The sequence below is a fragment of the Ambystoma mexicanum genome, chromosome 5q (genome assembly GCF_040938575.1).
Source record: "Ambystoma mexicanum isolate Mex_15411 chromosome 5q, UKY_AmexF1_1, whole genome shotgun sequence".
Lineage (NCBI taxonomy): Eukaryota > Metazoa > Chordata > Amphibia > Caudata > Ambystomatidae > Ambystoma > Ambystoma mexicanum.
In genome coordinates this window covers 393,492,713-393,520,418 of record NC_090933.1, presented here as the reverse complement: position 1 = coordinate 393,520,418, position 27,706 = coordinate 393,492,713, and the positions used below count along the sequence as shown (strand labels likewise).

At 48.0% G+C, this 27,706-nt stretch overlaps 1 protein-coding gene across 1 annotated transcript in view; it reads left to right on the top strand.

Annotated features, from left to right (window-relative positions):
* ROCK1 (Rho associated coiled-coil containing protein kinase 1) overlaps nucleotides 1-27,706 on the top strand; it is a 3,300,884-nt gene that overhangs the window by 1,795,196 nt on the left and 1,477,982 nt on the right. The gene's annotated exons all lie outside the window — the stretch shown is intronic.

The following is a 27,706-nucleotide window of genomic DNA, read 5'->3' as shown; positions in this document are numbered from 1 at the left end:
AAAACCACTTACTTTTCCTGTCCGGTGGAAGGGACGGAAAGTTAGAAGTCTTCAAGCTAGCTGACATTGCCTTAACCACGAAGCTCTCCAACTAAGCATGGGAGGAAAGAACTGATGAATCACACAGAGCTGGGATATGTTTCCTTGCCAGATCCCTGACCACTGCCATAACAGAGGCAGGTTTCTCCAACACCTACTATACAGGGGCCTCCACTGCCACATTGAAGGGCAGGAGCGTCTCTTTTTGGGGGGAATCGTCCAAAATATCACAAATAGTACTAAACTTTGGACCTGAATGGAGAAGATAACCCCGGAGTACTGGTCAGCTTAGCCATCAAGAGGTGGAAGGCAGTGTGAATCTATCCTAAGTGGGGTGAAGGGGGACCTGGCAAACAGCCCATCTCCAGGGAGGTGTCAAGGCCACTGGCCCCCTACAGGTCTAACACGTATTCCCCTACCCCGTAGGATTCTTCCAGGAAATCCCTAGAACCCACAGGTTTTTAAATTCGATCTGGACGCCCTCGTCGACAATGTCATACATTCTTGACATGAAAGTGTTCACAGGGAGTGGAACACATTCCGTGGCGCCTGATCCCGAAGACGGTGCCCATGCTGCCACTCTCAAACGCAGGGCTCGTCGCCGCTGAGGGACCTCTGTCCCAGTCTGGTCCAGGCCCGAGAACTTAGGTGTGCAGGAGTGTTCCCAAGAGGGTATCCTACTTGTCGCAGCACACACAGTGGGACCCTGTGGCGCTGGAGCTGCAGCCACAGGCGCAAGTGGATCTCTTTGCCACCAGTGTCAACCGGAAGTGCGAAAGATTCTGCTCACAGGAATTTCCTCTAAGAGGAGCCTTAGGGGACGCGTCTGTAGTGGAGTGGTCCTTCCCACTGCTGTACGCGTTTCCTCCTGTCCCCGTCATCCCACAAGTGTTGCGGAGATTACGGTGGTTCGGTTCCTGAATGATCCTCATTGCTCCGGCAAGGGCCAGGAGAGCGTGGTACCCGGACCTTCTTGACATGTCCATCTGCCCTCCATGCCGTCTTCCCTATCGAGCCGATCTGCTCTCACGGGAGGGGGGTCGGATTCTCCATCCAGAGGTGAAGTCTCTCAGCCTTCATGCTTGGTATCGGAAAGGTTGAAGTATAAGGATTGGGACCTCCCCGAAGACGTGATGAAGGTGTTGCTTTCGGCTAGAAGGCCCGCAACAAAGTCCCTGTACCGTTACCGTTGGAGAAAGTTCTGCGACTGGTGCAGGGTACATAATGTGGATCCTTTCCAATGTTCTATTCTTTGGTTTTGTCTTTTTTGCTTTCTTTAGCCCACAAGGGCCTCCAAGTGGGTACCATTAAGGGTTACCTGGCGGCACTGTCTATATTTATGCGCTCGTCTGAGGAATGTTCTTATTTTAAGATTCCTTTGATTTCAGTTTCTAAAAGGGCTAACTAATGTGTCTCCACCGTCGCCTTTCCAGGTGCCGGGATGGGATTTGAATTTGGTTTTAAAGTTTCAGATGGGAGCTCCGTTTGAGCCGTTACATTCTTGTCCGTTGCGACTGTTATCCTATAAAACTGTATTTTTAGTTGCGGTTACTTCCGCACGCAGAGTGAGTGAGTTGCAGGCACTTCCCGCCAAACCCCCCTTCACTGTGTTCCATAAGGAAAGGGTTGTCCTTAGGGTGCTGCCTTCTTTTCTTCCGAAGGTTGTGTCGGAATTCCATTTGAGCCAGAAGGTAATTCTTCTGGCGTTTTATTGTCCTCCACATTCTGGTAAGGAAGAGTAGAGGCTGCATAGGTTGGATCCTAGGAGAGCTTTGAGTTTCTATCTCTCACGGATGTACCTGGTCAGAGTGGACAATCAGCTCTTTGTTGGTTATGCTGGAAGGCGTTTAGGTCAGGCGGTTTCTAAGCAGACCTTGTCCAGATGGATCATTTTGACGATTTCTGAATGTTACTGTTTGGCGGGAAAGGTCCCTCCACTAGGCTTACGGACTCACTCTATTAGGGGTGTGGCTACCGCCACTGCTCTACAGAGGGGCGTTCCAATTCGCAATATTTGCGAAGCAGCCACATGTGCCTCTGTCCATACTTTTGTGAGACACTATTCCTTGGACTCCATTCATGGGCAGGATTTGGCCTTTGGTAAAGCAGTCCTTTATTCAGCAATTTGATTGGGCATTTTAAAATTCTAAATTTGTAAATTATTTTCCCACCTCCATACGTTGGTACTGCTTTGGGAGTCTGTCATACATGTGTAATACGTCGGAGGACACAATCCCCTCGAAGAACAAGTTACTTACCTTATCTGGTAGCGTTCTTTCGATGGGATGTTCCTCCGACGTATTCCCCATCAACCCCTCCCAGCCTGCCCCTGTACAGAATTTCTTATGCTATTGCAGCTTACGTTTCCGCAAGTCTTTCTGCAGTCATACTGGCAGGAGATTGGTGCCACATGTTCTGTGAAAAAACTACAACTGAGGCTACGGGCGCCGTGCGTCCAATATATAACATCTGGTGACGTCGACCCTCGAGGGACAGCGTATCGATGTCATCGACGCAGGATGCCTACGCCGAATAAATTTACGAAGTAGCACAGCTGTGGTCATTTCCTGTCATAGATGGGGAATACATCGGACGAACATCCCCTCGAAAGAACGTTACCAGATAAGGTAAGTAACTTGTTCTTTGGTAGGGTGGGCTTGCAAAATGTTTTGTTCTGGCCTTCGCCTTGGAGTTCGCTCTTCCCTTCTCCTTCAAATCTATACTGCTATGGAAGTCTGTCTAAGATGAAGAATCCTTTGGAAGACACAATCCTTTAGAAGAACAAATTACTTACCTTGGGTAATGTTCTCTCTGATGCATGTTCCTCCCACGGATTCTTCATACTTCCTCTCCGGTAAAGAGATTTAACTATTGCTCTCTCTCACCAAAACTTGTTAATAATAATCGATTCCCCAACACGGCCTAGTACAGGGAAAATGTTTTTGAACTGAGGGGCTATAGTGTGAGCTACTTATACTGGTGTCAGTCTCTGCTTCCAGGATGAAGCACGCTGAGTCACCTCAATGCTAATGTCGTATGGCGCTCCCCCTGCTGTCAGTTTCCAAGATCTGCTAAGGCTGGAAGAATATATCTAAGACGAGGAATCGTGGACGGAACATCCATCAGAAAACATCACTGTGGGGAAGTAACTTGTTGTTCGAATGGATTGTGTCCTCCCACGTATTACTCATCTTTGATATATCCAAGTCTGCTTGCAGCTTTCTTCAGAATTCTTTTTCATAAGGTCGAGCGTCATGCAACGTCTGGTCATGGCCTGCGGCAACCTCTGTAGCATTCTTCGCTGTGACGTCGACACTGGTATATGAAGCACGCATGGTGACTGTTACCTCAGTTCTGGTTTTTCCACATGCTAGCGTGCTTCGGAGCCATCGCATCAGCGCATTTCGATTGCATTTTAACTTCAAATTGAGTTGATAGGACATTCATTCGACATGTCCTCAACACTTAAAGGTGTGATTTAAGCAGTGTGCAGACTGTGGGGAAAAAAAGTCCATGTCTGTGTTGTTTGGGGATAGGTCACAAGGTGGATGACTGGCCCGTGCCAATCTATGACAGTCAAAGTCTTGCAGGAAAGGAAGTAGGAACTTGAAGCAGGTAAGCCCCCTCCCAAATCCCCATCCATTACCCTGTCCAAAAGAAAATAGTCATCTGACTTGAGTGACGTATCCCCTGAGAGAAAGCGTCCTAAACATTGGAGCCGCTTAAGATTGAGATCATGACACTCGTCTTCTCACAAGAAGAGCAAGAAACGACATCACAGATCCTCATCATCTTCTTCCTCCTCTCCCAAGTGTCTTTCCCTAAAAAATCTTCAACTCCTGCAGAATGGGAAGTTTTCTGTTTAAAAATGCTTGATCTTTTTCAGAGGCAGGCTCCTCCGAGTGCCCCTCTGATGGAGTCTGGGAAACCAAGCCACCCCTCAGTGTCTTAAAAGACCAGCAGGGAGTCGCATGTGTCTCCTTATCGCACGCCTAACAGCCCTGGAAGAGAGGATTCTCGACACAAGTCGAAGGCGTCTTCTTCGACACATACGAAAAAAACAATATCGATCTCCTCGAAGGAAAAGGATTCAGGGCCTTCATCTCGAGGCATATAAACAATTTGAAGCTGCCGAAGCATTTAAAGCCGTCAACGCCATCAGGGCATTCTGTGCCTTCGAAGACTTTAAAACCTGTAGTTGACCCAACAAAGTTTTACAAACCCCTTCCTCGATCCAATTTCTTCAGTTCTATGGGTTCCAGCTTTGAGGAGGATGGAGAGGAAGACCAAGCTCCGTTTGGGTATGAGTTTGGAACACCCAATGTCCCTAAGGTGCTCATATCACCAGAATCTAAATAGCAAATTCTGGTACAGACACTAAAAGAGACCAGCAGTTGGGAGACATCTACTGAAACTGACTTTGGGAACCCAGAGATGGCTGGATACTCTGTTCCTTCCTACAGGTCAGTAATACGTAAAGTTGCTGAGTATCTGGGGTGGTCAAACCCTGCAGAGATTATGGAAACTGATGACCTTACATATATTTTAGATAGTGGTCCAGTAAAGGAAGCTGTACTACCTTTTCATGCTGCTTTAAGAGTAAGAGTAATGGAGAATTGGCTGAATCCAGATTCAATACTGCCTGTGAATAAACTGTTCTCTAAAAGGTACAGAACAGCTTCTGTAGACCCTCCTTTCCTCAACAGGCATCCAACACCAGAGAGCCTGGTAGTTCAAGCAGCAACAGCATCATCTAAGTCTGCAGCTTACCCTTCAACTCCTACTGACAAGGACAGGAAATTTGATTAATTGGGAAAGAGAATGGTCAGTGCAGGAAGCATGGCACTGAAATAAGCCAATGCTAGAAGTGCCTTAGCAAAATACACACCCACACGTTGGGGTATAGCTGCCTTTGCAGCATACCATATACCAGAGGGAGAAGAAAGGGATGGGTTTTTAAACCTAATCCAAGACTGAAAGGATGCAATGAGGCAATCTTTACAGTCTAGTCTTGATACTGTGGATTCTGTCAGTAGATCTAAGGCTGCCATTGCTGTGCTTAAATGTATGTCATGGCTCAGGAAGTCAGGATTTTTGACAGATTTCCAAGCACGTTTGCTGGACATGCCTTTTTTTGGAACTTATCTTTTTGGTTAAAAATCAGACAACCAGTACCAGGACGGAGAGCACGCACTTTTCGTTTCTATTTTTACATCTCTGAAGGAAGAGGTCAATTTGCACAATGCAGTCGGAGGAGGGTTCCTCGTGGAGCCAGAGGCAGAGGAGGTAGAACTCCACATGCAACACCCGCTGAATTAGCCTTAGCAGCAGCAAAAGGACTCTCACCCACAAATCTGTTGTAGGAGGCAGACTGTCGCAACATCTCAGAAGTTGACAAACCATAACTTCGGATGCACGGGTGTTATAAACGGTAGCCAACTGTTATTACCTTGCATTCTTAAAGAAACCCCCATATTGTCTCCAGAAAGCCAAATCTACCTTGATTCCAGATCTGCTCCTCCAACAGGAGATTCTCATCCTGTTGGAAAAAGGTTCAATAGAACTGGTACCTGTAGCAGAGAGAAACCAGGGTTGGTATTCTCCCTACTCCCCATCCTAATGGACTTGAGATGCTTCAACAAGTTCCTCAGGAAGGACAGGTGCAAGGTGGTAACTCATTTGCAGATCCTTCAGGGCATTCGACTCCAAGATTGGTTGGTGCCATTGGACCTTCAGAATGCTTTTGTGTGCCCATTCATCAGAAGCACAGAAAATACTGGAGGTTCGCAGTTGGCTGGTTCTCATGATCAGTTTTGGGTTCTGCCATTCGGGCTCACCTCAGCCCCGAGGTTCTTCACCAAGCTTATGGCAGTGGTCACCACAAGTCTAAGGAGGGAGGGGATTCACATCTACCCCTTCCGGAACGACTGGTTAATCAGGGCTTGTTCTCCAGAACAGTCAGTCATTTCAGTCGCACCTGCCACTTCGTCAACAAGCTGGGCCTCTCCCTGAAGCTTCAATTTATTGGAGCAGTCCTAGATTCAACCTCGGGAAAAGCTTTGCCACCCGAGTTGAGGGCTCAACATCTTTCGGAGATGGTCAAAACATTTGAGTGCCCAACATCTCCCAGCCTTCGACTTCCTAAGGTTGCTCGTCTTTGGGGCATCCTGCATTTTTCTAGTGCCAGAACTCTGTCTGAGAATGAGATCCCTTCAGTGGGCTCTCATATCCGAGTGGTCTCCTGTTAGGCAGAAACCTGTGCAGTTCCCTTGGGGACCACTGCAAAAAGTTTAAGACTACAGGAGCAGTAAACCCAATTGGTAGCAGTCTGTACCACCCAGATTTACCTGGTAGCTGTGGCTGAGCAGTCAGGCTTCTCTCAAGAAGAGTTAGGCAGTATATAGAGTATACACATTAGGTACAAAAATACAGTAGCACAAGCAAACACTGACCAGAGCTTGGGTATAAAAGTATATAATTATTTATTTAAAAACACTTGTAAAAATACACTGGCACTAATATGTCAAGCAAGTTCAAACAGTCACTAGAAATATATATATACACCTCCCTGATTAATTATTCGACAAGTCTTAGGAAAAGAACACCACTTATTAGCAACACAGAGGTGAGCGCTCAACCAAGATGGCACTCCAATAATTATTTAAAAAGGGAGCCGAAAAGGCAGAAATAGGAAAACACACAATACCAACACTTTTAAAGAACCACAGCAAGTCAAGAAAGGCAGGGTCTACTGTAGAGCAAAAAGTTGGTAGGCCAGGCCCACTATTGGAGAGAGCAAGGCGGAATGTGCCCAAGATCACAGTTTAAGTATACTTTAAAAGTCTTTGCAGGTAGTTCAAAAAGGAGTTAGATCGGTTCAGAAAAGTTAGTTAACAGGTCTGAGGTCACCCCAGGATAGAGAGTCACGGATTTATGGGACACCTTGAACAGTCTGTTTCAAGGGAGACCAGTCGGGACACAGTACCTGAAATGGTGAGAAAGCTCCAGCGGGGGCAGTTGTTCCTGGCAGCGGGTGCAAGTCAGTGCTTCGTCCAGGGGAAGAGAAGATCTCGACGTGGAGGAAAGCTGGAGGTTGTTGCACTGCCAGGGAAGAAACCAGCTGCTGAGTTTCCCTGTTAAAAGGTACTACCCTTTTATTCGCGGTAGTGGTGAAGCGTGGCTATCCGGCCGCCGGGGTGCTTGGCACGGGCGATTCGACCACGGGACGATCCAGGAAGGCGAAAAGAGGCCGAACTGGTTAACCCCACAAGTTCAAAGGAAGAAGACGCTCCTGGAAGAAGATCTTCTCTGTCGTTGGGAAGTGGTGAGTCGGTTCAGCAGGGCTCCACCGGTGGTGTCGTAGTTGCAGGTCGGCTCAGCTTCTCCCTCTTCAGATTCTTTGGTCCAGTGGCGACTTCTGAAGTTCCAGTCCCCAAAGCCCTGCTTTTATGCAGAAAACCCCCATTCATTAGTCCTAGCTGTCACTCTAACATGCTAAGTGGTGAGCCGGGCAGCTCACCACTGGGACAATCACACAAGAGTGCGACTTGAGTTGCTGAGGCAACTCAGTCCAGGGTGCCTATTCCCCCCCTCCCACACATCCTGTAGACCCAGACAGAGTGGCACCACTTTTGGAGGCTTCTGTGTAGAAGCCAGCCAAAAGTGGAACAAAGGGCTCGACTTGGGTTTTAGTTACAGAGGCGAACACAAACGCCATTTTAAAACCGAGTCCTGGCAAAAAGACCCAACCGGGGAATAAATATTAAATAAATAACCCAGTGGTATCTTTAACATTGCACCAAAAAAAGTGGTGCGTTTAAAATGAATGGGAAAATCCCATGGGAAATATTCTCATGGAATATTTCGTGTGGTAACCACTGCCACCAGCCAGAAACTCGACAAGGGGGGACTGGACAGTGTAACACACTTATCAAAAACACATGAAGCCCTATGGAGTAAAAGACACCATAGCCCATAAAACACATTACAAAGTCAAAGGACACTCTCAAATCATGCCTGAGAGTGGGAGAAAGAGTCTCACTCTTAGCAGGAGAAAAAAAATAAACCCCAAAAATCCAGCAAAGCTGCTGCACTAGGTTTGGGAAATTAGCCTTAACAGAGAATTCTCCCTAACACTTCCATTCTCCAGCAGAATGACAGACCTTCATGTCACAACAAAGGTTGCTCAGGATCTCATGTGGTGGGCCAGCCAAGAGAATGTGATGAGAGGAGAACCCTTTTGACAACCATGGCCAGAGATGACAGTTGTGACAGACGCCTCCCTTACAGGATGGGGAGCGCACATGAAAGATTTTTCCGTAAGCGGACACTGGTCTCAGTCGGAGTCCAGACTCCATATCAACTTTTTGGAGCTCAGTGCAATCAGATTAGGTCTGATGGCCTTCGTGCACTCCATACGGTGTGAACAGTGTCCTGATAATGACAGACCACATAGTGGCCATGCACTACCTCAACAAGAGAGGGGGGCCTAGGGTTGCTTCCCATGTGCAGAGAGGCGATGCTGCTCTGGTTCTTGGCACTGAGATAAGGAATCATTCTTGTGGCAGTTCATCTAGCCTGAGAAGAAAACAGAGTGGTGGATGCTCTGAGCAGGCAGAGTACTACCTTCCACAAATATGAGCAAGCTCAGGAAGTCCTCCTGGAGATCTTCGCGCTTTGGGTAACCTTTAAGTGGCTCTGTTAGCAACCAGTATCAACAAGAAGTGCGAGCAGTTCTGCTCCAGGGCATTTCCCCCAAGAGTAGCTGTAGGGGACACGTTTGTAGTGTACTGGAAGTTTCCACTGCTGTATGCGTTCCCTACAGTCCCTGTCATTCCTCACATAATAAGGAGGTAGAGAAAGTTCGGGAAAACCATGATTGCTCCGTATTGGGCCAGGAGGACATGGTACCTGGACCTTCTATAAATGACCAACTGCCCTCCAATTCGTCTTCCCCAAAGAGCAGACCTACTCTCACAAGAGCGAGGTCGCATTCTTCACCCAGAAATCAGGACTATCAACCTTCACACCTGGTGTCTGAAAGGATGAGATATAAGGATTGGGACCTTCCGGAAGACGTGGTAGAGGTGTTGCTTTCGGCTAGAAGACCAACAACAAAATCCCTATTTCGAATGAATTGTGTCCTCCCACGTATTCCTCATCTTGTGATGATTCGTTTCGCCGGCTTCGCTGCATCGGAAAACATTTTTCGGCAGAGGGTGCTGTGCTCGAGGTCGTGGCGTCGAATGTCCCTCGACAGGCTCCGTACCGTGTTGAGGTCACCGATGGTGTAAATGGCTCGAGCCGCGCCCGTTGGCTTCAGTTCCGTTTTTCCGATTGCTTCGCTCTCGTGAGCGGCGCACTTTGAGATTTTCTGTCAAGAAAATGTCTTCATCGACCCCTTCGACTCCCAAAACTGGGTTTAAGAAGTGTAATGACTGTGGATCGAAGATGTCCATCACCGATCCTCACCGTATCTGTTTGTGGTGTCTGGGCTCAGACCATCGAACCGGCGACTGTGGCTCCTGTCAGTCTATGACGGAGAAGGCCCTCCGTGAGAGCAAAAGTAAGTTAGCGGTGGGGCGGTAGTGTCGAAGGGCTCTTTGAAAGCCTTATCTAAAAAACATTAAAAATCATCCGACAATAAGGAATCGGAACACCATAAAAAGCACTCGAAGAGATCCCGATCTCGTAGCAGGTTGAGACGCTCTTCTTCGTCTACCTCTAAAAAGCTCAAAAGGAGACATAGATCTCAGTCATCGTCCGATTCGTCGAAAGAATTGGTTTGATGTCCGACTAGATCGGATTCCCCTTCAAAGTGGGAGAGCTTTAGAAAAAGAATGTTGCAGGTCTTTCAGAATGCAGCCTTGACCCCCTCGGAGAAACCTCAGAAAAGCCAGACCCCGGTTGCTCCTTTGGATGACGCAGGGAAGTCAGGAACTACAACGGTTAAGCCTAGTAGTACCCATAGATCTCGAGTCGACAAGTCGTCGGGAGATCCTCGAGGATTGAGTGCCTCTCCGATCCCTCATAAGAAACAAAAATTGTCGAAGTCGGGTGCAACTTCGACGCCATCGGCGCCGACTGCTCCGATAACGAAGCCTAGTTTATCCTCGACGCCTTTGTCAAAGGCTTTGTTGAGTGTGTCGAAGGTTCCTTCTACTCCCTCGAAGAAAGCACCGATTCCTTCAACAAATTATGAGGAAGAAGAGAGAAGGTTTACACCTTTACCAAGATCGGACTTCTTTAGGCCCATCCATGTCTTCAATTTTTGAGGCATCTGGTTCAGATGATGAGGCGGTCACTCCTCTTGGAGTAAAATATGGGACTAGACAAGTTCCAGAGGAACTGATAAATCCTGAGACAAAATTTAAAGATCTATCTGAAACTCTGCATTCTGTTAGTGGTGTGGACACATCACCCGAATTGGAGTTTGCTGCACCTGATCCTGCAGAACATGCAGACTCGGTGTATAGGAATTTGATGAGTAGGGTGATTGAGCATATGGGTTGGGGAAGAGCCTCCCCTACGTTTGAACAAGACGATATGATGGATATTATAGTCCGAGGAGCCCGGAAAGAGCCAGTTCTCCCCTTTCATAGGGCATTGCAAAGAACAGTTGAGAAAAACTGGGAAAAACCTTATAGCATTGCTGCAGTAGACCGCAATCTCCCAAAAAAGTACAGAACTTCCTCTTCTGACCCAGAATACCTGAGTAGACACCCTGCTCCAGAAAGCTTAGTTATTCAGGCAGCTACTACATCCAGGCAGGCAGCATACCCAACCATACCTCCGGACAGGGAGGATAAAAAGGTTGATGGCTGGGCTCGTAAAGTTTTTACGTCGGGTAGCATGGCCTTTAAATCTACCAATGTCACCTGTACCCTGGCCAGGTTCACACATACCCTGTGGGAATGCATTTCGGCGGCGGCTGAGCATATTCCGGAAGGTGAGGAAAGGGAAGGCTTCCTGAATATAGTCAATGACGGTAAAGAGGCAATGGGGGAATGCCTCCAGTTTGGACTGGATACTGCTGATAGTATTATCAGGTCCATGGCATCAAGCTCAGTGCTTCACATATTTGTATGGTTGAGAAAGTCAGGGTTTGCACCAGATGTACAGACCAGGCTTCTCAACATGCCCTTTGATGGCTCGAGGCTGTTTGGTAGTAAGGCTGATGAGAGCCTGGAAAAACTATAGACTTCGAAAGCGGCAGCAAAGTCCCTTGGTGCCTCCATGCGACAGCCTCAGAAACCCTATTCGGGCTCATCTTCCTGAAGGGGTCGTCCTTTTCAATACTACTCCTCTGTTGGTAGAGGAAGAGGACAGGCTGTTTAAAGGGGCAGAAGAAATGTCACTCGTGGTGGACGAGCAAAGACTACAAAGCCATCTTCAGGAACGGCAACTATGCCCTCAGCCGCTCCTGCAGCCGCCTCCAGATATCTCTGAGGTCTTATTATACAAAACACCTGTGGGAGGCAGAATCTCTCAGCATCTGGAAGAATGGCGAGGCATTACTTCAGATGCATTGGCACTGGACAATAGCTCAAGGTTACTGCCTACCCTTAATAAAAAGACCTCAAGATCATCCACCAGGAGCCAGCTCTACCAAAATTACACATCCGCTCCAACCCTGCTAGAGAAAGGTGCAATAGAACATGTACTTGTAGCGGAGAGGAACAAAGGCTGGTACTCCCCCTATTTTCTCATCCCCAAAAAGGACAGAGGATTGAGACCCATCTTGGACTTGAAAGTGCGATCAGCATTGCTCAAGAGAATTTCCTCTGAGAGGAGCTCTAGGAGACGCGTTCGTAGTGGATTGGGATTTTCCCCTGCTGTACCGGTTTCCTCCAGTCCCCGTGATTCCTCAAGTAATCAGGAGGTTGAGAAAGTTCAGGAAAACCATGATCCTAATTGCACCGGATTGGGCCAGGAGGACGTGGTACCCGGACCTTCTGGACATGTCCATCTGCCCTCCAATACGTCTTCCACAAAGAGAGGATCTTCTCTCGCAAGAGGAAGGTCGGGTTCTCCATCCAGAGGTCAACACGCTCAACTTTCATGCATGGTTTCTGAGAGGTTGAGATGCAAGGATTGGGACCTTCCGGATGACGTAATGGAGATTTTGCTTTCGGCCAGGAGGCCAGCAACAAAATCTTTGTACCGGTGTCGTTGGAATAAATTCAGTAACTGGTGCAAGGATAGAGATGTGGACCCTTTTCAATGTGGCACACCAATGGTGCTTTCTTTCCTGTTACATCTAGGGCTCCAGATCGGAACAATCAAAGGATATCTTGCTGCGCTGTCCATTTTTAAGCACTCCTCGGAAGAGGTTTCTTACTTTAAAATACCATTAATAATACAGTTCTTAAAAGGACTTAGAAATGTATATCCACCAATACCATTTCATGTTCCAACCTGGGATTCGAATTTAGTTCTCAAATTCCTAACATGTATACCATTTGAGCCTCTGCACTCATGTCCATTGAGGCTTTTAACAACCTTGTGGCATTAACATCAGCCCGCAGGATTAGTGAACTACAGGCTCTCTCATGTAAACCTCTGTACACCACTTTTTATAAAGAAAAAGTGATTCTAAAAGTAAAACCATCTTCTCCAGCATTGGATCTTTCATGGATTCACATGCTTAGAATATTCCCCGTCGTCAAGCTGGAAAACTTTTTGACGCTTATGCGTCCTATACACCTCGTTTTGTATCATGCGTGCCCGCGCCGTCAGGACGCCATGATATAAATACAGGTCCCGCCCCCGCGCTCCCTCAGATTTCAACCGTCTTTCAAAGTAGTGGGATCCTCACGGTTACTGCTAATTGAAGTTAGGTTGTGTTTTCGCTTCGGCGAAGTTCCGTTCTGAAGAAAATATGTCCGGAAAAACTTTATTCCGTCCTTGTGCGACATGTGGACTCAAAAATGTCTATGAGGGTGATGCCCACATGGATTGTATCTAGTGTCTCCACCCGCACCACACGGCGGATACATGCGAGATATGCCAGGGTTTCTCCCAAAAAACCCTTAAAGATCGGAAAAGAAGGTTGGTCGACTGGCTTAACGACGGAGCGGGTGCCTATCCGGCATCAGAAGTTGGCTCCACGGCCTCCAGGAGCAAGTCGGAACCTCCCTCGAAGAAGGCGAGGCCTGTCGAAAAATGCCCTGCGGACAAGCATGCGGGGAAGCATGCTGGGTCTTCCTCATCACACAAAAAGTCCTCCTCCTCCTCCTCCTCATCCTCTAAGACGGAGAGGCAAGCGGCATCAAAATCCTCCTCTGGGGACCGTCCTAGGTCTTCCGTGAGTCGAGACGCGCCAGCAGGGAAGTCGGCAACAAAATCGGCTACGAAGTCTAAAGGCTCGGTGCCGGCGACGGGCTTGTCGACCCCGGTATCGCTGTCGATGCCGATTACTATTCAGGCAGCAGCGGTGGGGATTCCTTCGTCGACGGGGACTCAGTTTATGGCCTGGCAGCCAGAGGTTTGTGAACCGGCCCCCCCTGAGGTCCTGCTGCAAGACACGGCCTTGCCAGGGTCGTCGGTGGAAGGAGAAGGCGACATGGTTATGCAGCCGTCGGACTTGGGCCTACGGCCTTCCAATACGTCGACGACGAGTGCGAGTGCGAGTGGGGGTGTGGTCCCTCTATCCTTGACGTTGCTGACCCCCCAGACGGTTTTGTCTCTGGATGTGCTTAATACACTTCAGAAGCTCCTGCAGCGTCTGGACACGCAGATCCCTCAGCCTGGCACTTCATCGTCAATATTTTCTGCACCTTCCGTCGACGAACAAGCGCAAGCTGCTCGCGCGACGACCAAAAGCCCTTCGGCCTCCCAGGTGGCGAAGGATCGTCCTCGGTTGCAGGAGGAGGGTGAGCTATCGGAGTCCGATTCTATACGAGGTGACTCAGGGTCGGACATCTCCCTGTCACCGTCGAGAGACCCAACATGGAATTCAGATGTAGAGGCAGAGTCTACGAGGAGCCAGGCACAACCATCTCCTCCGGATGATGTGGGAGCCTTCCATGCAATGATGGGGAAAGCGTGTTCCGAGTTCGGCTTATTTCCTGAGGAGCAGAAGAAAGATTGCTTTCTTTTTGATCATATGGGTCAAAGGAGGAAATCGGTATTTGCCATCCCAATCCTGGACCACGTATGGCAAGAAGGCCTCAAGACGATGCGTCATCCGTTCTCGGAACCGGCTATTAAGGGGCGTATTGAGAAAAAGTTTAAAGCTCCGGAGTCCACTCCGAAATGTCTAACATCACGACCACTATCAGACTCTGTGGTATCGGCGGCAGCGGCTAGGAAGGCCAGAGCACAGCAAAAATGTTCAACCCCTCCAGAAAGCGAGGCAAGGAGACAGGACGCCTTCGGGAAAAAGGTACTCTCAGTCGGCGCCACGACGGTGAGAGCAGCCAACTCCTTGGCGATTGTATCGCGTTACGATAGGGAGATGTGGCATAAAATAGCCCCTATCCTAGAACACCTGCCGGAAGAACATCGCAAAGCAGCCATGTTACTAGTACGGGATGGTGAGGAGGCCTCGAACCATGCCATTAATATTGCGGTGGACCTAGCAGAGTCGGGGTTCAAACAAATCAATCATGGTGTAGTACTTCGTCGACAAGCGTGGCTCAAATGTACTACTTTTAGACCTGAAGTCCAGTACAAAGTTCTAGACATGCCATGTGAAGGAGAACATCTGTTCGGAGATAAGGTTGATGAAGCCTTGAAGGGGATGAAGGAAGACACGGATACCGCTAGGTCTCTTGGCGCCGTACAGACAGGTAGAAGTTTTCGCTCCTTTCGCCCCTTCAGGGGCGCCTCCGGAAACTCCCGCTTTGGAGCCTCTAGGGACCGTGGATTTAACAGGCCCTCATACTCTTCACAAGGCTACAGACGGGCATCCCAGTCGGCACGTAGAGGCAGAGATTATCAAGCCTCCAGACAACGAGGCTTGGGTCCCTCTTCGACGAAGGACAAGCAAACCAGCAACCAATGACGGCCTTCGGAACGTCCTGGGGGCTCGAGTCTCTCATCATATCGACCAATGGGAGTGCATCACCACAGATCGATAGGTTCTGGACACGGTTCGCATGGGTCATGCGCTGCAATTCAAAAACAAGCCTCCGAGTCTTCCGCTAGTGTTTTCGGCCCAGCCCCACCTTCGAGTTCTAAGACAAGAAGTGGCGCTTATGCTACGAAAAGGAGCGGTAGAACGGGTTCCTGTGGCACAGGAAGGACAAGGGGTTTATTCCCGGTTCTTCGTCGTCAAGAAGCCAAATGGAAAATGGAGGCCCATCCTCGACCTGAGTGTACTCAACAAATGGCTAAAGAGCTCAAAATGCTAAAGCTCCAGGAGGTTATCAGGTCAGTGCAACCCATGGATTATCTGTCGTCGCTAGATCTTCAGGACGCATATTTTCATATCCCAATACGTCCACAACACAGGAGATACTTAAGGTTCGTCGTCGGCCAAAAGCATTTTCAGTTCAAGGTCCTCCCGTTCGGTCTCAAGTCCTCCCCCAGGACGTTCACCAAGTGCTTGGCCCCCATAGCGGCCCATTTAAGGAAGGACGGTCACCATGTCTATCCATATTTAGACGACTGGCTGGTCAGAGGCTCGTCCATGGAACGAACACGAAACAGTCTGGGGGCCACGATGTCCCTTTTACAGGAACTGGGCTTCGCGATAAACTTCAGCAAGTCCTCCGTAGAGCCCTCGAGGACCTTGGTCTTTCTAGGAGCGGAGTTTCATACGCACACAGGCCTTGTAAGACCATCCAGCGAAAGAATACTGAAGCTACAAAGCAAGGCTTCGGAATGGAAATGCGGTACCAGGGTGTCGGTGCGCAAATACATGTCCCTGCTAGGGACCATGTCGTCCTGCATTCCGCTGATAAACAACTGCCGCCTGTTTATGAGACCCTGCCAGGAATTTCTAGCGGACCGTTGGATGCAGAGCCAAGGTCGCTGGTCCGACAGACTGGTCGTCGACGAACAACTGGTACAAGCACTCCGCTGGTGGAGAGTTTCTGCTCATCTAACGAAAGGAATGCCTCTGTTGGAACCGGAGTTCCAGAAGACGGTGGTGACGGATGCATCACTGAGCGGATGGGGAGCTCATCTGGAGATGTTACAAGTACAAGGCCGGTGGTCGTTACAAGAGTCCTCCCTGCATATCAACCTGCTAGAACTGAGAGCAGTGCGATGGGCTCTAAAGTCTTTTCTTCCTCAACTGAGAGACTCTGTGGTGCGTGTCATGACGGACAACACGACTACAATGTTTTACTTAAGGAAACAAGGAGGAACACGTTCCAGGTCCCTGTCGACGGAGGCACAGAAAATCTGGCATTGGGCCCTGCAACACAACATGCTAATCTTGGCGTTCCACCTACCAGGCGTGAGAAATGTCGAGGCAGATGCCCTCAGCAGGGAAATGAACGAGGTTCACGAATGGGTGCTGAACGACCAGCAACTACAACATGCATTCAAGAAGTGGGGACATCCTTCCATCGATCTGTTCGCGACGAAGGACAACAAAAAATGCCCACAGTATGCAAGCAGATGGCCTCAGCAGGGCTCACTGGGAGATGCGTTCTCCTTCCCATGGACGAACAAATTCCTGTACGCATTCCCTCCTTTTCCTCTTATTCGGAGGACGTTGCAATTGATCCTCAAGTACCCATGTCGGGTGATTTTGGTAGCCCCGTATTGGGCCAGACAGGTGTGGTTCTCAGACCTGCTGCACTTGGCTGCAGCGGAGCCAATGAGGTTCAGGAAGATCCCCAACCTTCTGTCTCGACAGGAGGGTATCATCTGGCATCACGACCCGGACAGCCTCAAGTTGACGGCCTGGCTCCTGACTTCGCCGAATTCTGCCAGCTAGCGATTCCGGAGGAGTGTCGTCGTATTCTGCAAGCGGCAAGAGCACCTTCCACAAACACTTCATATTCATACAAATGGAGGAGTTTCTGTCAGTGGTGTGGGGATCAACCAGGTTTGGATCCGCAGTTGATTATGCCGGAACAGCTCCTCCCATACTTGCTGTTCTTAGCTCAAAAGGGCTTATCGGTGTCGTCGATAAAAGTACACCTGGCCGCCATCTCCAGGTTTACACGTCAACGACATTCCGCACCATTATTCAGCGACCGCCTGATTAAGCACTTCCTTAAAGGGTTGTTCAGGAGTTTCCCTCCCGAGAAGAGATTTCCTCCGGTGTGGAGCCTGAATCTGGTGTTAGCGTCTCTTATGAAACCTCCTTTTGAACCAATGTCATCGTCGTCTCTAAGGTTTTTGTCCTGGAAATTGGCCTTCCTGGTGGCCATCACTTCAGCCCGACGTGTTTCGGAAATCCAAGCTCTGATGGTAGACCCACCATACTTGAGATTTTTTAAGAACAAGGTGGTCCTTGCCACTAACCCACAGTTCATACCGAAGGCGCCTTCAGTGTTCCATAAACATTCCTCTATTGTCTTACCTAAGTTTTTTCCAGAGCCATGCTCGGGAGCGGAGCGCACGTTACACACATTAGACGTGAAGAGGGCTCTTAAGTTTTATCTTCATCGCACGCAACCTTTCAGGGAAACGAGGCAATTGTTCGTGGCCTATGGTCTGGGTGCTAAAGGCAAAGCCATTTCAAAGCAAGGACTGTCAAGATGGGTATCTTCTACCATTTCGTACTGCCATTCCAAGGCTGGGAAGCCTCTTTTGCGACGCCCAAGAGCTCATTCCACTAGAGCGGCGGCATCGTCGACGGCGCTGTGGTCTGGAGTCCCTCTGGGGGACATCTGCATGGCGGCTACCTGGGCGGCTACACACACTTTTACCCGCCATTACTACCTGTCACAACAACATGCCGAAGATACTCGGATGGGACAGGCGGTGCTTCGACACCTATTCCAATAAGGTAAGCCCCGGTTGAGGGGTTAGATCTGGTTGGCAATTATGATTGAATATTGTTCGTTCTCTATGTTAACTATGGCTGATGGGTGCACGACCATAGAGAACTGGCATTGTGAGGAAAGTATGTGAGTTTGCATGCACGCCTCCTCTCTTCGGGATGGTACTGCTATGTAATCTATTCTAAGCATGTGAATCCATGAAAGATCCAATGCTGGAGAAGGGAATAGTTTCTTACCTGTAACTCCATTTCTCCAGCATTGGTATCTTTCATGGATTCACATGCGCCCGCCTGCCTCCCCTGGCCATGCAAACTGGTTCCCCCACTACTTTGGGGGCCGAAATCTGAGGGAGCGCGGGGGCGGGACCTGTATTTATATCATGGCGTCCTGACGGCGCGGGCACGCATGATACAAAACGAGGTGGATAGGACGCATAAGCGTCAAAAAGTTTTCCTATGGGAAAGGGTCTATATAATGTACCGGGGATTCCCAGCCTGACGACGGGGAATATTCTAAGCATGTGAATCCATGAAAGATACCAATGCTGGAGAAATGGAGTTACAGGTAAGAAACTATTCCCTTTCTTATCGAAAGTAGTTTCTGACTTCCATTTGTCGCAGAAAATTGTTTTACCAACATTCTATCCTCCTCATTTGGGAAAAGAGGAGAGGTTACATAGACTGGACCCCAAGAGGGCTCTCAGTTTTTACATTGCAAGAATGACAAAATTACATCAAGACGACCAACTTTTTGTGGGATACACAGGTCGTAAATTGGTGTTAGCGGTGGCAAAACAAGCCATATCCCGCTGGATTATTCTAGCTATATTGGAATGCTACAGCTTAGCAGGGAAAGACCCACCGGATGGGTTACGTGCTCACTCCACAAGGGGAATGGCTACTTCTGCGGCTTTGAAGAGGGGAGTCCCTGTAAAAGATATTTGCTCACCTGCAACATGGGCACCAATGCATACCTTCATCAAGCATAACTGCTTAGATGCCTCATCCTCAAATGAGGGACTTTTTGCCAGAGCAGTACTTCACTCTGTACATGAAAACAAAAACTAGCACTCCCACCTCCAAATTGGTCACTGCTATGGGAATCTATCACAAAATGAGGAATACGTGGGAGGACACAATCCATTTGAAGAACAAGTTACTTACCAACTGTAACGTTCTTTCGACTGGATGTTCCTCCCACGTATTCCTCATTGACCCTACCCCGCAGCATAGTTTATATTTTCTTACAATTTCCTCTCACGATGGGCCTATTAGTCACAGCATACGCCTAGATGTTCCACGAGTATTTCTTCGAAAAAACAGAACTGAAGCCAACGGCCACGGCTCAAGCCATTTAAACCATCGGTGACGTCGACACGGTACAGAGCCCGTCGAGGGACATTAAATGCCACGACCTCGAGCACAGCGCCCTCTGCCGAATTTATTTTTCTGATGCAGCAAAGCTGGCGAAACAAATTATCACAAGATGAGGAATACGTGGGAGGAACATCCAGTCGAAAGAACTTTACAGTTGGTAAGTAACTTGTTCATCTCTGCCATTGGAATAAGTTTCGTAACTGTTGCAGGGAAAAGACATTTGATCCTTTCACATGTAAACTTCCCACTGTTATATCTTTCTTGCTCCACTTGACCCACTCTGGTTTACAAGTGATCAAGGTGAAGGGCTGCTTGGCGGCACTGTCAATTTATAAGAGACCTCTTAATGAGGGATTGTACTTTAAAGTGCTGATGGTAATACAATTTCTTAAGGGTCTAACAAAATGGTTCTTGCCTACTCCCTTTATCGTGCCAACATGGGACTTGAACCTAGTATTGAAATGCCTTATGGGAGCTCCTTTCGAGCCCTTACATTCGTGTCAATTGAGAATGCTTTTTTTAGTAGCTTTCACGTCTGCCTGCAGGGTAAGTGAGCTACAAGCCTTTTCTTCAAAGCCTCCTTTCATGTCCTTTTTCAAGGACAAAGTAGTTTTAATAGTTCAATCATCCTTTCTTCCGAGAATTCTGTCAGAGTTTCACCTTTCACAACGTATTGTATTACCAACCTTTTACCCTCCTCCTCACCCATCATAAGAGGAGGAGAGACTAGATCATCTGGACCCTGAAAGGGTATTAAGTTACTGTATTACATGGACAGCAAATGTTTGCCAAGATGACCAGCTTTTCGTAAAAAAAGATGGACAAAGATTAGGATTAGCAATAAGAAAACCATTTCCAGATGGATGGTCATGTGTATAACAGAATGTTACTCACTGGCAGGCAAGGATTCGCCGGAAGGTTGAGGGACATTCCACTAGAGGGGTGGCTGCTTAATCAGCTCTAGAAAGAAGAGTGCCAGTGCAGGACATCTGCAGAGTGACAACATTGTTGTTGCTTCATACTTTCAGCACGTTTTACTGTATAGAGCCATTCTCAGGAGAGGAGACCATATGTGACAAATCAGTCCTCCACAAGATCAACAAATAAATATTGCTAGCACCCACCTCCTACGACAAACTGCTTTGGGAGTCTATCAAAGATAGAGGAATAAATGGGAGGACGCAATCTATTTGAAGAACAAGTTTTCTACCCATGGTAACGTTCTTTCGACTGGATGTTCCTCCCACGTATTCCTCATCGCCCTCCCATCCATCACGTTTTACTTGCCTAGAATTCCTGTCTCTTACACATGTCTTTCTCGCAACGTCAAGAATGTCTCCTCCTATGGCAGAGCATGCAAATTAAAGGAGAAAACTAGAACTGAGTTAACGGTTGCTGCGTGTGCTTCATATACCAATGTCACAGCGAGGGACGCTACGGAGACCGTCTAAAGCCATAACACAAGGCTGCACGACACTCGACCCTATGAAGAAAAAAAAATCTGAATCAAGCTGCATGCAGACTTGGATATATTAAAGATGATCAATGCGTGGGAGGAACATTCAGTCGAAAGAACTTTACCTCGGGTAAGTAACTTGTCCTTCTCTAAGCTCTACTGCCAAGAGTCTTTGTCTGGCCAGGGGGTGTGGTTTGACAGCGCAGTTCTTCAAAACCTTCTGATTTTACTTTTGCTGCTGGGCTCGCTCTCCCCATACTGATGAGGGGGGGGAGTCTACGATGAGGAATCTGTGGGAGAGCACTATCCATTAGAGAACAAAATTAGTTGCCTTTGGTAATCTTCTTTCGAATGGATTTTGTCCTCCCATATATTCCTCATCTTTGATATCTCCAATATCTGCTTCTGAATTTTTTTCTCGGCAGAGGACACCGTACGTCGATGCAGTCGGCTCAATGTCCCTCAAGGGCCTCCGTCTCAAGGATGATGTCATTGAAGGCATATTTCGCACGCGCAGCACCCGTTGGCTTTAGTTTTGTTTATTCCTAGTAAGCTTAAGCTTCAAGAACTACAGCCGCTTCAGAAATTTCCTCGAGAAATATCCAAAAATGTCTTAGTCTTTGACACCGACTACCCCGAACCAGGTTTAAAAAGTGTTAAGACTGCGATGCCAAGATGTCGCTGACGGATCCGCACAGAGTATGCTTGTTCTGTCTCGGTGTGGAGCACAAGACCACAGCCTGTTCAAAGTGTAAATCGATGACCGGAAAAGCTCTGAAGGAGCGTAAGGGGAAATTGGCGGTAGGTAGATTCCCTAAGAAATCCCAGTCGACTACCCCATCGAAAAAACCTTCTTTTGGCGAAGCGAGGGATGACTCTCCTTGACAAAAAAAGGCAAAAAAGACCAGGTCACAGAGTGGCTCCCACCACTCCTCATCGAAGAAGAATCGGCTACTTCGACATCCTCAACCGACTCCTCCCCTGAGGCGACAATATCCTGTCCCACTAAGGCCTCCACTCCAGCCGAATGGGATGCATTCAGGCAAGAAATGCCGAAGATATTCGAGAGCCAGAAGCCCTCGAAGCAGGCAGGCCATGCTCCTACCGCGTCTTCTGAAGCCGGTATGAAAAGGCTGGAGCCAAATCCTGTCGGCCTCGAGCGCTGAACGAAGGTCAGATTCCCATCGAGAGCCATCGAGACCTCGACACAGAGAAATCATCGAGGGATCCTTCGAGCCACAAGTCGAAAGACAGGTCGAGGTTGTTAACGCCATCGAAGCCTTCGGAACCATCGAAGACATTGACAGCTCCAGGGGCATCTAACCTGAAACGTTCAAAGCCTTGGACGCCTTTAACTGAGATATAGAAAACCTTCACTCCTTTACCAAGGAAGGATTTCTTTAATCCCTGACCTCTATTAATGAGGACTATGAGCCATCTGATAATGATGCGCCCTTTGGTTTGCAATATGGAACACCAAATGTCACCAATAGTTTTATATCGGAGGAATCCAGATTGAAAGACCTGCATGAAAATGTACAGACAGCCAGTTAGTTGAGTGTACACTTCACCGGAATTAGAATTTGGAAAGCCTGAGTCAGATGAGCATGCAGATGCCTCTTAAAGGCAGTTGATGACCAAGAATGGAGCAGTCCTGCCCTCCCTTTCGAACAGGTTGACCGTACAGATATCCTGGATAAAGTCCCTCAAACAGATCCTATTTTACCCTTTCATATTGCTCTTCAGAAGAGAGTAAGTGCCAATTGATAAACCAGAGTCAAGTCCGGCAGTAAATAAGAACCTGACAAGGAAATACCGTCTTTCAACTAGTGGCCCCAGACACTTGTTGAAACACCCTACCCTAGAAAGTCGGGTGGTGCAGGCAGCAACTAAACAGGCAGCTTATCCGACCATCCCACCAAATCGGGATGATAAAAGGGTAGATGCCTGGTCAACAAAAGTATTTTCTCCTGGGAGCATGGCTCTTAAATCAGCCAACTCCACATGTGCCTTGGCAAAGTTCACATGCACTCTATGGTTCTGCATTTCTGTGGCAGCTGAGCATATTCTCGAAAGGGAGGAAAGAGACGGCTTTTTGGCCATTGTAAAGGATGTGAAGGAGGCCATGTGCGAGTCTCTTCAGTCTGGTTTAGATTATGCTGACGGCGTCAGCAGAGTCATGGCGGCAAGCACCGTAATTCGCAGATTTGCATGGTTAAGGAAGTCTGGATTTGAACCGGACGTGCAGTCTAGACTCCTTAACATGCCTTTTGACCGGTCTCATCTTTTTGGCAGCAAGGCTGCCGACAGCCTTGAGAAGCTGCAGACCTCGAAGGCGGCAGCCAATTCTTTGGGTGCCGCTATTAGGCAGTCTCCGCCTTTTCACTCCAGTGGAACATTTTGGAAGGGTAGATCCTTTTGCTGCTACTCCTCAGTTGGAAGAGCGAGAGGAATGGCTGGTCCAAATGGCCAAAGAAGATTCCCGCGTGGTGAAGGAGGGCGAGGTGCAAAGCCCACTCAAGCAGCGGCATCTTTACCAATAGCCACTGCTTCAACCGCCTCAAAACCTCTCTGAGGTCTTGTGTCACGACACCCCAGTGTGAGGCAGCCTGTCTCAGCATCTGAAAGAATGGCGAGACATTATTTCAGATGCTTGGGCTTTACAAACCATAGCCCAAGGTTACTGCCTCCCCTTCACTCAGAAACCTCGGAACCATACACTGGGGAGCCATTCTATGAGGGTTCCAGATCTGTTCCTTGTGCAGGAAATGTTGACCCTGCTAGAGAAAGGTGCTATAGAGCCAGTACCTCTAGCGGAGAGGAACAATGGATGGTGTTCTCCATATTTCCTAATCCCCAAGAAGGACAGAGGACTGAGACCCATCTTGGACTTGAGATACTTGAACAAGTGCCTCAGGAAAGACAAGCTCAAGATGGTCACACTTTTTCAGATCCTTCAGGCCCTCCAACTCCAGGATTGGATGGTGTCATTGGACCTTCAGGATGCGTACTTTCATGTGCCAATTCATCTCAAGCACAAAGTACCTGAGGTTCGCCGTTGGCGGCTCTCATTATCAGTTTTGAGTACTGCCTTTCGAGTCTCAGGAGAGGGGGGTGGGGGAATTCACATCTACCCCTATCTGGACGATCGGCTGATCAGGGCGTGTTCTGCCGAACAAGTCTTGGAACATCTCAATGTCACCTGCCACTCTCCCCACAGACTGGGCTTCTCCCTCAATTAGTCTCACATGATGCCATCTCAAAAGCACTAGTTCATCGGGGCTGCACTGGATACATTTTGGGGAAAGAGCTTGCCACCCGAGGTGAGGGCTCAAGACATTCTGCAGATGGTCACCAAATTTCAGAGTGCCCAGCGTCTCCCGGCTTTTGACTTTTTGAGTTTTCTCTGCCTCATCGCAACCTGCATTTTTCTGGTTCCAGAGGCTCGCCTGAGAATGAGATCCTTTCAATGGTCTCTCAGGATACAATGGTCTCAGGCAACATGTCAGACCTACTTTAGGTTCCAAGCAGTGTTGCACAGGATCTCCTGTGGTGGGCCTGCAAGGACAATATTCTGAAGGGAGAACCTTTTTGGCACCCATGGCCAGAGATAACAGTAGTGACGGACGCCTCACTCACGGGGTGGGGAGCCCGCGCCAACGATCTGACAATCAGCGGTCGTTGGTCTCCATCAGAGTCCAAACTACACATCAAACTTTTGAAGCTGTGGGCAATCAGACTTGCGCTGAAGGCTTTTCTGCCTGCTGTACGGGGAAAGCTTGTCCTGGTGACAGACAGCACTGTTATTGCAGCTTTCGCTCCTTCAGAGCCTAGTATGGTCAAATCTGTGTTGAGGTGGGTAGTTCTACTTTAGAATGATATGAAAAAACAGAACTGAAGCAAACGGTCGCTGCGCGTGCTATATATGCCTTTGATGACATCACCCTCGCGACGGAGGCCCTCGAGGGACATTGAGTCGACTGCATCGACACACAGCGCCCTCTGCTGAAATTTCTTTTCAGAAGCAGCTGAAGATGGATATTGGAGATATCAAAGATGAGGCATACGTGGGAGGAACATCTAGTTGAAAGAATGTTACCAGGGGTAAATAACTTGTTCTTCTGAGAGATGTTCCACCCACAGATTCCTCATCGCCCTCTCATCCAACCCTTCTGAGAGCTCATCTAAAATGTTTGATTCCCCAATGTTGCCGAGGATGGAGATAAAATGACAGAAACTGAGGTCCTCGGGTGCGGTGCATTCTACATGTGTGGTTGCCAAGGTAACATCTGGCATCAAGTGTTATGGAGAATTCTCATTCAATGGCTAATTTCCCTTACCTAGTGAGTCCCCTAGCAGCTTTGCTGGATTTCTGGAGTTATTTTTTTTACTTGGTAAGAGTGTGAGCTTTTCCACCAACTCTTACCCATGTTTTGCCATGTGTATTTCATCTGTTTTTGTGATTGTGGGCTCTGGAGTACACCACTTCAGTGGCCCCCGTCTTTGTGTTTCACAGCACCTTCAGTGCAGTGACACAGGGTTGTCTTTTAAGACTTCCCACCTACTCCATTTCTGGGCTGACTACGGTTCCCCCAGAATATGGTAAAGTTGCCATTAACTTTACATAGTCATTTAACCACAGATCCAGTACACCCCATTTTACATGGAGTACTGGAAGGGGTTAATCCTTAGCCTTTTTTTATCTGTACCTCCTAGAGCCTTGTTTTGCTCTTTTAACATGTAGACTTGGCTGGTGGCAGTTGTATCTACCTTAACTTTTGTACCGCGTTTATACTATATAAACGTGGTACTGTTTTTTAGGCTATTATAAACCAGGTTTGCCTTCTTTGTTCACTGTCTTTTGGCGGGCTTCTGCAAGAAGCCCTCCTCTAGGCGCTTGGGTGTCTAGGTGGGCTGAATGTGAGGGAGGGGTGTAGTCACCCCCTGCACAGGGTATCCTGGGAAACCCAAGTCGCACTTTGCCATGATTGGCTGAGGTGGGTGTCCATGCTGGAACCCCCCTGCTGCATGAATGACAGCCAGGCTGTGTGAATGGGGGATTTTCGCATAAAAGGCAGGACTCTTGGGCTGGAAGTCAGTCGCCACTGGAACTACAAGGAACCGAAGAGCAGCAGAGAAGAAGACGGCTGCTGCAACTACCCCGTCCCGGTGAAGCCCTGCTGCAGTCCTGAGCTATCTACCCTTCGAGGACCAGAGAAGATCCAGTCCGGAGTCTTCTTCACTTGAGCTTGGTGGGGTCAACAAGCTCATCTTCCACAGCCAGAGGATCCTCTTCGTGGTTGAAATCGCTGCACAATGCTTTAGTGGTCCGGATAGCCATCTGAAGAGCTTCTCCTGTTTTAAAGAAGCACCTCTTTTATTCACCGTCGCTGCTGCTGGCTTCATCCCTGCGTAGTGCAGACCCCTCCAGACGTCGTCCTTCTCGTCACCATGACCGAAGCATCAGGAACCGTGGGTCTGCAGGAAACTGGTACTGTGTTCTGCTTCGAGGAGCTAGGGTGAATCCCTTTTCTCCTCCTCCAAAGCTTGCCCATGTCTTCCCTCCTTCTTATAACTTTTGCTTCCTCTGTTGACAATATCCAAGTACTCCTGGCAACGTTGAATCTTGAACTGTCCGACTGTGTGATCCTCGACAACAGGAACCCGGTTCCGCTTGACACTGGCTCCGGCCTATTGACTCTTGTATTTCTGTCAACGAGTGTTCTCTGATTCTGTCTGCCCTGACAAAAGTATTGCCTTTGATTTTTGCCCCCAACTCTCTCTGGTTAACTCAGGTGCTAAGTGTGTTTTTGCCCAGGTAACATTTCTTTCCGTGGATACGCGCATCTTTTGTAAGACCGAACTGTCATTACTGTCAAAAAGTGATCGCATGTGTATTCCCGGTAAAGTCTTTTGTTTCACAACACCGGTCCGTTAAAACATAGGGTACTTAACTTGAGTTATACTGTACCAAGTGAATTGGTTGTGTGTAGCGTATTTTACGTGTGGTTTTGAATTGCTAGAAGTGTTGTTTTATAACAGATGGCATAAAAAGAAATGTACTTATATTTTTTACTTGAAACCTTGAGTCAGTGTTTGCTTGAGTCACAATAATTGTGGTCCCTTTGTGTAATCTCTGCTACTGCTCATATACTCTTGAGATAAGCCTGGCTGCTCCGCTACTGCTAGCACTTTAACAGTGTAGTACAGGCTTGTACCAAAGGTGAACTTGTATTACCACTTGTAGTCTTAATTGTGTGTAGTGGTCCCTAAGGGCACTGCACAGGATTCTGCCTAACATCAAGGAAGACGCTCATTGAGGGATCCTGACGTGGAGATTGCACAGCGACCCCTGCTGGTGAATGGTTTTCTGTTATCAGCTGAAGTTGCAGGAATACATTAAAGATGAGCAATCTACGGAATGAACATTATCTGAAAGAACATTACCGACCGGAAGTAATTTGTTGTTCTCAGCTGAGCTCTGTGCTCCATGCCACTCAGACTGGTATCTGGTTTGCATTCGCTCTTTTCACCTAATTTGAAGTTAGCTTACCTCGTCAACATATACGTTTATTCATTTAATCCTTTCTGTCTGGACAGCAAACTGAAAATCTTTTAAGGGTGTATAATTTACCACACCATAGATGGTTTCCATAGTAAATAATGCCAAGATTAAAAAAGGTTAATCCCACAAGAAGGTGTTCTCGCTGGAATTCAGTGCCAATCACAATTAGATTTCATGGAAACTAAAGTGTTTTCTGTGAACATTTTGATACTGCTTTTTTAAATATTATTGTAAACTGTTGACTTAATATGTTGGCTTTATTTGTGGGCTCGTTTTGTACTCCAATTCCATTTCTTAAGAAATCTTTCTTTTTATTATATAGTGCTTTGATCTATTTGTTACATGCCGGCACTTTTTATGA